Below are 12,011 nucleotides of genomic sequence, written 5' to 3' on the forward strand. Positions count from 1 at the left end.
TCTCTGCCTCTCTCTATCTGTCGGTGACGCGCTCCAAGGTTTCTTCCTACCGGAGGCATCAGCAACAGCAGCGGCGGCGGCGGTGTATCGGTGACTGCTGGCTGAGAGCGCCTGAGAAGAGACACACGGAGGATTGTTCCCAGCTTCTCCCCCCCCACACACACACTCACAAACACCGGGATTTATTACGCTGACGCAATTTGCGGATTTGCGGAGCATCTATCGAATCTTCCGCTGTGTGACCCGGTAAGGTACGGAGAGGTGCGCTCTCTGCTGTGTTTTAGACCGGTGTGTGTGTTTCATTTCCCCGGTAGATGACACGCTCCTGTCAGCCCGCTGAGCGGTTTACTGGAAGGCGCTGATGCCTTTTCTACCCCCTTTCTATCTCTCTCTCGTTACTTCATCCTTCCGAGCTCAGTGTGAAACAGCGGGGTGAAACCAGAACCGAAGCTCTGTTAGTGACTGTTTATTCATTTTGATTAACGGGGACTCGCTATTGACAACTTAACGCGGTGCCGTGGCGCTTTTCAGCCAGCGGGGAGAACAGAGGTGTCTGTAACAACGGGGCTCTGGATCCGCCTATTGTTCAACAGATTCTCCAATTAAAAGTGTAATCCAGCCGGAGTGAGGCTAGAAGTCACTAAGAGTAAAAAAAGAAAGAAATGAAAAGGCGAATAAATGAGGACTGAAAGTGACCAAATAGAGGCTCAGCACTTCTGCTTCTAGAAAATCCAGAGGAGGGGGAAGGAGATTAATTGCAAATGCACATCTGCTCACTCTACTCTTTGCACCTGAGAGGCGGTGTGATGGGTTTTTTCTGTGTGTGTTTGGTGGCGTTTAAATGCTGGCCCTGCTGCTGTGTGAGCTTATGTGATGCTGGTCTTTGGTTTTGGGGTGTGTGCAGGGGAGATCAGCTGTGGTGGAGGAAAGGATGCCCTTGCTATCAAGTCACCTTGACGACCCTTCAGCAGCACACACAGAGCTGCCTTTGTCATTGTCATGCTCACACCAGTCACCTGCTTTCACATGCTGTCATAGCCATGGAGCCATTACCAAATTGAGGGTTTTATGGGTCTGGCTCATTTCCTGGATATTTCCTGGATGTTTAGTTGTAAATTAAAAGAGTATTTCCAATAAACTGAGTGGCGTTTGGTATTAATTATAGTGGAAATTGAGAAAAGGAATGTCACAGCTATTACGTCTGGCTCTATTGGAGTTTTTAAGAAATAAGAGAGTAATTAAGGGGAAATGTTGAGGAAAGCTAACAAAGGAAGATTATTTTCTTTATAGCTCACTCTACCAGTTTGTGTAAAATCTATAAGGGAAATCCTCATTAAATGTCAAATTAAATAATAATGCAGTAAAAAAAAGTGTAAATAGGTTTAATTTGAACAAATTACTAGACTAAAGCAGTCTTTAGTTTACCATGTGCTGATGCTGAGAAGCTCAGGATAAACAAGACGTCCTCAGCACCATGGAGAGATGGCGTCAGGGAGTGTTAATAACAAACACTTCCTTAAATCTGATGGTTAGGTGACTCAGGATGAACCAATACCAGGCCTCCGAGAGAGATTCTCTCTGAGCATCATCCAAGTGTTCGAGCTCAGTTTGTTGCACAATTTATTATTTGTTATGAATATTTCTTTTATTTAAATCTTGCCACCTTAATGGTGAAGTGGTATAGTTTTGGCAAGTGACCTGTGACTTGTGAAAATTTGCAGGATGGGAATATCAGCTTTAAGAGATTGATCTGCTATTAATTATCTCGATTAATCAGTTTTTACCTCTTAGATCAATATGATGTGGTTTTGTCTTATCATGAAACCTCAGTCTCCAGAGATATGCTGTGAAATTTGCTAGAAAAAATTGACATGCATTTTTTATGAGTAATTTTTTTAGCTGCACTGATTACAGTTTCATTGGCAGATTCTGATTTTTACAGATTTTTACTAATTTTCTCTCTAAGACCTTTGCTTATAACGAGGCTGCTAGCCACTTTTCCTTTGTTAGCTTCTTTAAAATGTCCATGTTCACTTGTGTGAGGGTGCTTTAAGTGTCTGATTAAGGTTTGCTGTTATGAATGTTTAGGTGGTGGTCTCCCAGTGATTCTTTCACTTTGGTATATTTTTTGTTTTCACTCATAGTGAGGAGCTTCCACGCTAACAAGATGTTAGCTTGTAGCTGTGAGTGTCTGTGACTGTTTTCCGGTGCCACTGTGCACGTATTGTGCATGCATGAAATGCATCACCTCATTCTTGAGGCTGCTTACATGAGGCTGACCAGCTGGGCACCGGTCAGGGCTGAGAACACTGGGAATTGGATGATTTGGGTGTCTGATCAGTTGATCACATCATCAATAGCATGCTACCCATTGACACTTAATTTCATTTCAAGCCAGCATGATTATTCCTTATGGGATCTTGTGTTTTAGTCCTATAAATGAATTTTCTCCCTTCTTGTTCTGATTTTGGTCTCTACCAGTGATTGTCTCTTTAGCCAATTTATGCTTCATTGTGGAGATAATGTGTCATCTGGATGTGTTAAATACTTGCATTCTGTCTGCTGGTCTTTGCAGTTACACGTGTTGTTAAAAATTAATTGGTTGCTGCTCACGATTCGACCTAAAGACTATATTACAGAGCAGGATTTTGTCTTATCCGGGTAACTTCAGGGTTAACCCTGAGTTTTCTGTGGTTCACTTCTTATCAGGGTATATCACCATGGTACCTCATGCTGCTCCAGAGATGGTCATGTTCTAGATTTGAAATCAGCAGGTACGACATGCCAACCCCATGCTTCCACCCGTATAATGTGAATGCGCAGAGATACCCTGGTTTACCTTAGTGTGCTGATAACCAGCTTCATATGACTGCTTACACTGATTGCAGCTGTTAGCGTAAGTGAATCCAGATAACAGAATTCTGTAACGCTGGGCTCTGGTTTCCTGCAGTTAAGTCACGAGAAGCAAACCTGCTGTGTGTGCTAGAGTTAATCACAAAAGTAATGTTACTTTGCAGAAAGAGTCAAAATTCCCTACGGGTCTGGAGACCTGTCAGCTAGTTAGCTGATTTGCTTCTGGGGACAACTGCTAAATTTTCAGGGCTTTCCTTAAAGTCCGCAGATATCCGATATAAGACCTTCCATTCCATCCACTGGTAATCTTTTAAGAGTGAACTGTTTTATCTATATGTCGATATCTGTTCTTAGGGTTTGAACTGGTGGGTTACTTTTGGTTCCTAGGGTATTTAAAAGTAGATAGGGAGACTCAGTCTCATCCCTCAGTTTTCAGACCCATCTTCTGTTATCCAGCTTGGATTTAGATTCAGGAGACAGGCACCCTCTCTGCTTTTGACATTAAGGCCATTACATATTGCAAAAATGATAAACTATGAATTTTTCAGATTGGAAAAATCTACACACCGAAAGCATTGTGTTTTTGCAGAAAAATTACCCTCAAAAGATGCACAGTGAAAAAAAATGAAGCTGACATGAAGCAATGATGAGCTGGTCCTGATGTTTCTAAACAAGAAAACAAAGAAACAGATATTCTGGTTCCAGCTATAGTGTCCAGCTATTTTAAAATCAGTTCAGATTAATAGCTCAGCTAATTGATTACTTGCTTCAGTTCTACAATGTATCAATCAGTGAGTATCCAGAGTGAGGCTTGGTGTTGGCTAGATCGCCCTGTCACGATGCCTGTGAATGAGTGACATTAAAACAGTGTTTCCCAGGAGGCCGTGGAAACACAGACACCACTCATCATCATCAACAACAAACAGCTTCTCTATTGTCTGCAGGCAAACAGCCGGCTGTTACATCATTAACTGACACGACGTTGTGACTGCTGAATATCAGCTCTGGAGTCACTGCAGTAGAATTTGACACCACTCTGCCCAGCGGTGGCCGGCTGCTGAGGTCGCGTGAGGCTGAAGGGATTAGAGCTATGGTGGCGGTGGTGGCGGCTGCGCACCAAATTTTCCCCAGGTGGCCGGGTCGTTGGGGGGAACGAGGCTGATGATTTCTCACAGGACAGAGTGGAAACAATGTGACGCGGCCTCCATCATTCAACGCACAGACACGGGCTCCTCTTTCAGTTTTTCAGATTGGACTGAAAATCTCTTCACTCTTACCTGTCGTGATTGTGTTCGGTGCATCTCATTACACCGTGTGGCAAAAGCAGCCTGTTAGCCTGTTATGCGATTATCCATCCTCCTCGTGTCTTTTGCAGATTTTGCCTCACAAACATTAATTGACCCCACGCTGCAGAGCTCAATGGGGAAGACTGTCGCTAATTGCGGTGGTATTTTGAGATACGGTGGGAGCATTAGGCTCTTCCACCACGGGAGGAATTATTCACTAGAGATGTTTCCACCAGCATTTATGTGTGAGTGAGAGTCTCTGTTTCCCTGGATTTCAGCTCACTGTGGGGACGCAAACCTGAAATACACGTCAAACTGTGGGCATTGAAAAAAAACAAACCTCACTCACTCATTTATAGGTGTTTAAATATGTACACTTGAATCTTGTTTTGAGTATAAATATACTGTTTCATGTCCTCTAACGTCTGACCAGCAGTCACATATCAAACTACATCTGCCTCCCCTCATAAAATAAATAAAAGGCTTGTGTTGTAGAAAATACATTTTTGTTTTTCGTTTGAAAAATAGTGATTGACAAAACTTAATTTTACCTAAAACAAATGCTAGATATTCCATTCTAAACTTTACACTCTCTATTCAATACTACATTCTGTAACAGTATGTTATGAACTTGTATTGGATCTGACTGAGAAATTGGTGTGTGCTGTTGCAATTTATTAATCACAGTTTGCTCTTGGCTTGTTTATCATCAGTCTCTCTGCCCTCATTTCCAACTGGTCACCCCAGATGTCTGCCTCCTGGTCTTGTTGGAGGTTTCTTCCTGTAAAAAGGGAGTTTTTCATTCCCACTGGCACCAAGTGCTTGCCCATAAGTGGATTATTTGATTTTCCCTGTATTATTGTAAGGTGTTTACCTTACACAGTGTCGGGGAGTAACGGAATACATTTACCGCCGTTATGCTGGGCTTACACTATGCGATTTCTGGCCCATTTTGAGCCGATTTTTGAGTCGTGCGAGCGTTTTGGCGATTTTGGCCTTCATCGTGCGTCGTGCATCGTGTAGTATACGTGGGGTAACGAGAAGCGATTAACACTTCACGACCAGCTCCCGATCATCAATCGCTTGGTCATGAGGGTGTCACCGCAGTTTCTCACACTGCGCACGCGCAAACACAAATGTCAGCGAAAAAGACGGCGCAGCACGACAGTGCAGCGTGTGATCTGGACACAAGCGATGGAGGCACTTGTAGAACTTTGGAAAGCTCATCTGAGCCTTTTCGATGTGGCCTCACAAAATTATCACGACCACAACAACCGTGAAAATAGTTGGATAGACATTGCTGCTCAATGCCTGATCAATGTTTTTCATTAGCAATTTAGCAAAGTTGATGGCGGTGGTGTGCGTGTCTGTGTGAGTGAAAGACAGAAAGGGAGAGCGAGCGACAGAATTTCTGTTATAACCTTAATTTTATGGACGCACAGTGTGAGCACTCGGGTCGCATCAGAGCACCGGGTCGTATAGTGTGAGACCCTGCATCGTGACCTATGAACTTCTAACCCCTGCGAGTCAATCGTACAGTTTGAGCAGGAGCTGAATCGCGTGACTGAAAAAAAACGCAGTGTGAGCCCGGCATTACGTATTTAAAATACAAAATATGAGTAACTGTATTCCGTTACAGTTACCGTTTAAAAAGGTGGTATATAGAATACAGTTACTTTGTTGAAATAAATGGATTACACTGCGGTACTTTCCTGTTTCATTTTGTCGCGGGTCAGGACTGTTTGGGTTTGGTTTGACAGCTACGTTCTGTTGTTCCAGGCTGCAGCGTTACGGTTGCCATGGTTACAGGGCAACGCTCTCTGCAACTGTGTGTTTCCTGGGTGAGAGAGCACCTTTTTGTTGTTGTGCTAAGCTAATAGGCAGAATGCTACAGGCATAGCTCTAAAGAATGTAGCCTCATGGGCAGTGTAGTCCGTGCTGCAGGGAGAATGGACTGCCATGCCCGTTATGTGTCTGTGAACGCAAGGAGGGAGAAAAATGAGAGTGGAAAAGTACGAGCTGTCATCGAGCAGAAACGGGAGCTGGAAGCATGTAAATATAATAATAACCACTGCAGCCAAGAAGAGTGCCTGACGAGCCCAGTTGTAAGTAAGCTATTAAGACTCGACTGTACACCGTGTTCGTGTTTTCCTCCAAAAACAACAAGTTCCGTTATTGTAAAGCTATTTTTCGGCTATGAGCCAGAGGGAACCGAGGTATTAGCCAGAGCTCTGGACGTATTAGTCAGAGGTCCCTTTACTATGGTTTGGAGACCTGAGACCGCAGACCTTCAGTAATAGTAATAAATCACACAGCAATAGTACATTCATGTAGTTGTAAAACCATGATAATATATTAAGTAATCCAAAGTATTCAGAATACGTTACTCTCAAAAATACATTTTGGGGCATGTATTCTGTAATCTGTAGTGGAATACATTTTAAAAGTAACCCAACACTGACCTTACAATATAAAGCGCTTTGAGGCAACTGTTGTTGTCATTTGGCACTACATAAATAAAATTTAATTTTATTGTAAAGGTTAACATAATTGACTAAAATTAGCCTCATGCTGTTTACTAGAAGACTAACATGCGATTAAAACAACAGCCTCATCAAGGAGATGTTTGTTGAGGTCATAAATAAAGAGAAAAGTACAGTTATTTTACCATGGGGTTAGATAAAATCATACTTCTGTTTTTGCCTCCTGCTGACCAGTAAGAATGCAGGTAAAAGGCACTTCCTTATTGGCTTCCCCTTTGCTTCTTTTCTGCTAGTACCTACGTGGCCAAAGCAACATGAGAAGCCTCTCAGGTGCAACATGGCCAAAAGTCATGTGATGTCATTTGTATGCGACACAAACAACATAACTGAAAATTGATGGATTTAATTTTTGTGAAGGAGTCACACTCATGAATCATTGAGTTGCGTCACTGACTGACCAATCGGTGGCATTCAGTCTGTTGACATCACATTTTCGGATTGACTCAGATTGATTGGAACCCCGCCCGAGTAGATACTACAAAAGTACCTGGTACTAGATACTACCACCTAATGGGAAAACTAAAAAAAAAAAAAAAAAGTCAAGCTGAGTAGGTACTGGTAGAAAAAGGCTATTTTCTGGTCTGGCCATCTTTTATGAAGAGACAAGGTAAGAAGAACATCAAAATAACATTAAAAAAATTGACCTGATCTCAGCTGAAACCCAGCTGAATGTTGAGAAGGGGATGAAAAAATACATTGTTTGTATGAAGCATCACTTAAAGATTTGGTATGCTGTCCTGATGCTTAAGGTCATGACAAGGGGAATCAATGGAAGTGAGGCAGAGTCCTCCAAAGGATAGCTATTTGAGTTTGTGTGTGAGAGAGGAGTCGCCAGCTGTGTATTGATTGGAAGACTCAGCATTCAGACTGACTTCTGGCTCCAGACCAGTTTTCTCTCCCGCTTGTTCGCTCGCTCCTCACAGCTGGTTTTCATTCGCTGTCACAGAAATCAGACTCTGAGATTTACAACCAGTGCGGTGTGAGCAGGAGGGCAGCGTCTGGTCTGAGGGGAAAAAACAAAATGCATATGCACGTGCTTCCTGAATTCACAGCGCAGTGCCATGCGTTCAAGCTGCAGCGCAGAATAGTCAGCTTTAATGCAGAAAGACAAATGTTTTTAAGGCCAGAGGGTCACTATAAATGCAAGAATGAAATTACTTTGACTGAAGGGGTGAATGGGTTCACTTAAAGGGGCACTCTAGTGATTTATTATTGCACTCAAATAGCACAAGTTGCAAGACAAAAGCTGTATTAGAAAAAAAAACAAAAAACAGGCTGTAACAAACTATTTAGATGCTGTCAGAAACATAGACCCAGATTCTGATGCTTTAACAGCTGTGCTCAATAACTATCAAATCAGAAAACATCCTGACATAAAGCACTTTAAATACTGCTAGGTTTGACTTTTAGGTAAAAACACATATTCACAAACAGAAAAGAGTAAAACATTCTTAAAAAGGAACACATTTTATTCAGATAGGATGGGCACTGGGTCAAGAACATCTAGATGAGAAGAAGTCTTCGCCCTTCTGGGGGAGCTGGAGTTGGAATGGTTCTATCCATTTTCAACTCCCATCTGGAGAGAAGTTCAGACAAATCCAATTTGCCTTCTCATGCTTTCAATGTAATTTGCAACCAGAGTTTTCATAGTAGTGACCAGAGAAAGAGAAGCTAGTAAGCTAAGAGCAACCAAGCCTAAGACAGAAAACCTGTAGAGACAATTATCAGTGCCAAGTAATGGCTGTGTGGAAGGCAGACTGTAGATCCAAATGCAGGACTTGGAGACAGGAAATAAAGTCATAATCCAGCTTTGCTGATCACTCACAATAATACAAAGAAGCCCAAAAAGATTGAATTGAATCAGACGCGTGGATAGCTTGAGGAAGATTATTCCAGCGGTAGGGTGCAACAGAGGCGAATGCACGGTCACCTCTGGTCTTAACGCGGGATCTAGGTCGCACCAGGAGCATTTGGCCTGCTGATCTAAGCGCTCTCCTAGAGGTATAAAAGCTGAGGAGATCTTTATGATAGCTGGGCGTGGTGTTATTTATGATTTTAAAAGTGAGCAATACGATTTTAAAATCAATCAACTTTTGTAAGAAAAACTTTAAACACATAATTCTCAACACCAAAAGGAATTATGGAGCTACTCAACTCAAAACTCTGGGACCAAGAAAACGTTTCATCTTCCTACACTGAGCATCAAGCATCAAGAGGCAAGTCCAAGAGGTGTGTGCTCATATTAGAGCCAGGCAGAAGGCAGTAGCTCAATATCACATGCTCAGCCGTCAGTCTCTACTGTGCAGTCTCTGGTTGGAAATAGCAAATTCAGTCTTAAGTGATCTGTGATTTTCACACATATCTCAGTCTTTAACAAAGTAAAATCAGAAAAGATGTCAGTTGTGTTAATGCTGTAACCATGGCAAGTTATTTTTCTACAAGGCAGGTGTTGCTCCTCAACATAGAAACGTGATCTTTTTCTTGGTTTGATCGAGGGAACAAATGAACAGTCGCTATAAGAGCTAGAATGTTTCTTCTGTAGAAAGCAGCTCTAGTTCAGACTCTGAGACTGAAGAAGGGAGGGCATGTTACCAGAATTAACCTCAGTGAGCCCCTTTCCTGCTTCCTCCTCCTCCTCATGTTAATGGAGACAAAGTCATTACTGTCACTCCAGTAAGCTGCTGTAGCTTTCAGAATCAAACAGCAGCCCCTCTCATATTTCTCTGTCCAGGCTGGAGCTTATTAATTTAATAAATAGTTGTTAGTTAGAATTTAATTTTTTAATCAATTTGTTTGACTGTTGTTGTGATTTGAAACTATATAAATACAATTTAATTGAATTAAGAAAAAGGATGTCTCTGCTTTATATCAAAAACTGTATATTTAGGACTTTAAAGTATTTTGGAGTTTAGTCACAGAGGCATGTAAATGTGCTGTAGGAAGGTTTGATGGGTATTTTATAGTAGTGCAATAGTTAATGAAGCCAAAAGTGGGAAAAACTGCAGTTCCTCAAGTGGGCACTTGAGGCTGGTTCCAAAAGTGAGCAAGGCCCATAGACTTTCATGTTAAAATGCCCGTCTTTATAACAGAAAAAAGGGCACGTGTACAATGTGGTGCAAAAATGATTTTAACCTCTATCATTAGTTTACCATTTCATGGAGCAAAGAGTGAATTCTAAACCTTATCAAAGCTTAAAGTTAGAGCGATGCTCAGTTAAACTGACAGGCAGCTGTTTGCTTCTCCTCCACTAACTGAAGTTACTGAACTGGTTTGTGGTGTTGGTGCCTTTTGGAGCATTTTAAATTTTATGATAAAAATATGGATTGCTGCCATATTAATTGTTGTGAAAGTCAAGCCAAGACTGGGCTTCTACTTTGCTGTTACAGCCAGTTTGTGGATGCAGCTTGCTAACCGATGGGTGTCATCAGCCCTTAAAAGCTGCAACTAGCTGATCAGCTTGGCACATTTTTGTTACTCATTTTAAAGTTTTAATAAGCTAAAAATGAATACATTAATCAATAGCTTAAACAATCAAAAGCAAAATAATAAAATAAAATTAATAAATTGTTCTGGTGTCTTAATTGTATGAGCTTCAATAATTGGTTTATCAACAGAATGAATATTTAAACAGCCAAATGTTTGACTCAGAAAAATACACAGCATCAACATGCCCAGCATCATAAGGGCTGTGGTAAATTTTCTGTTCATCGACTGATACCTTAACACACTGAGCTTTTCACTGCTATTAAGACACACATAGTTAGAAGCATGGGAGCACATACAGAGGCAGATCACAGAGCGGCAGCACATCAAAGGAGGATCGGCCATCAGCGTGATGGAGGAAGCAGCCGGAGGGGAAGAAATGCTGTGACTGAAGTGCAGTCTGATTCACACAATAGCTGGTGTGTGTGTGTGTGTGTGTGTGTGTGCTGTGTGGTCTTTTTCTGGCTACACATCAAGTAAATCTGATTTGTGCTGAAAGCTGCAGAGGAGAGTGGCAGGAAATAGGATTTACTTCCTGTCTGTCTGAGACGCAGCGGCCGATGCAGGCCTGCAACTAATGACTTTCTCATTATTGATTCAGCTGTCAGTTCATTTGTGCTGGTTTCATCCATTTCTTTATTCTAAGTTTTATTTAATCGGAAAGTCCAATGCAGATCCATATACGCCCTCAACCACTAGCCTGGTTTCTCAGAAAATTTGCCAGTAAACTAAACAATAAACAAAGAAATAAATTACAATTTTAAAGTAAACTAAAGATCCAAAAATTTAGAATGTCCAGTTTTACTAGCAAATATGCAACAAAAGACAACATCACATTTGAGAACCTAAAACAAGCCAATGTCCGTGTTTTGAAAATTTATGGAGAGATTATGGAGCAAAAACATTTTGATGTCATTGCTGACAAATACTCCCCATTTATACAGCATGTTTACATATACAGTATATTACATTTTTGGGAATTGGCAGTTTTAAATGGCAGTGATGGAGCTGCACTGCTGGAAGTACATGTGGAAATTCATCAGCTTTTCTGCGTACTTAAAAAAAAAACCTTTTCACATTGGTGCATATTGTAAAATGAATCTGCTCATAGCAATGTCTCTGCAAAATTATTGCCAGCTGAGTTGATTAATTGATGTGGCTCTGTTCTGAGACCTTTATCAAGAAACACAGTCAAACACATCATGCAGCTTACAGAAACAAAACAACAGAATTTATTAGCAACTTTAATCGATTGTGTAGTTTCATTAAGATCACAAAAGGGTGGCAAATGGAGATTATTTGGAATATTTCCCATTTTTAACTTGATTTATTGGTTCTTTTTGATTAATCCTGCCTTTTCTTTCTAATCAAAATTTTAAAACAATAAAAAATGTAAAGTTAGTCAGGCCAGTTTGCACGACAAAAAAACCAAATGAAAAACAAAGTTACATTTTGGGTCTTATGTGATAAGACAACATTTATATTTTTATTAAAATGTCAAAAGAAACAAAGATAAGACAAAAAAAAATTCAAGAACAGCTTTTTTAGGAAGCTAGTGCAAGAAATGGTGTGTGCAGTATGTACAGTTTGAAACAGAAACGGTGAAATAAGAAATAAGTGATTAACTGTCTGATCATTTACAGTTTGGAAGATGTTTCATTTTTCTGTTTGATCTCATTACAAATGGAATATTTTATAGATAAGAAGATGCCTCCTTTAACTTGAATCCTTGTATTATTTAGTTCACTCCTTTTAAAAATTGACTTGCTCCTGTTTCAGCAGAAAAAGAGTAACACTGGTTAAATAATTGCCCAACAGAATCTGGAATATATGTGTAGCTTCACAG

General features: G+C 40.8%; 1 protein-coding gene across 2 annotated transcripts in view; it reads left to right on the top strand.

Annotated features, from left to right (window-relative positions):
- enox1 (ecto-NOX disulfide-thiol exchanger 1) overlaps positions 1-12,011 on the top strand; it is a 142,581-nt gene continuing 130,570 nt past the window's right edge. Inside the window, exon 1 of one of the 2 annotated variants that reach the window (XM_085435367.1) lies at positions 1-246. The gene's annotated coding sequence lies outside the window, so the exon portion shown is untranslated. Of the gene's footprint in view, positions 247-6,139; positions 6,245-12,011 lie in introns of those variants that run through there. The other variant, XM_085435368.1, reaches the window with a different exon arrangement.

The sequence above is a fragment of the Copadichromis virginalis genome, linkage group LG16, assembly GCF_057382275.1.
Source record: "Copadichromis virginalis isolate Kocher_CV1m ecotype Utaka linkage group LG16, C_Virginalis_male_GT1.1, whole genome shotgun sequence".
Taxonomy (NCBI): domain Eukaryota; kingdom Metazoa; phylum Chordata; class Actinopteri; order Cichliformes; family Cichlidae; genus Copadichromis; species Copadichromis virginalis.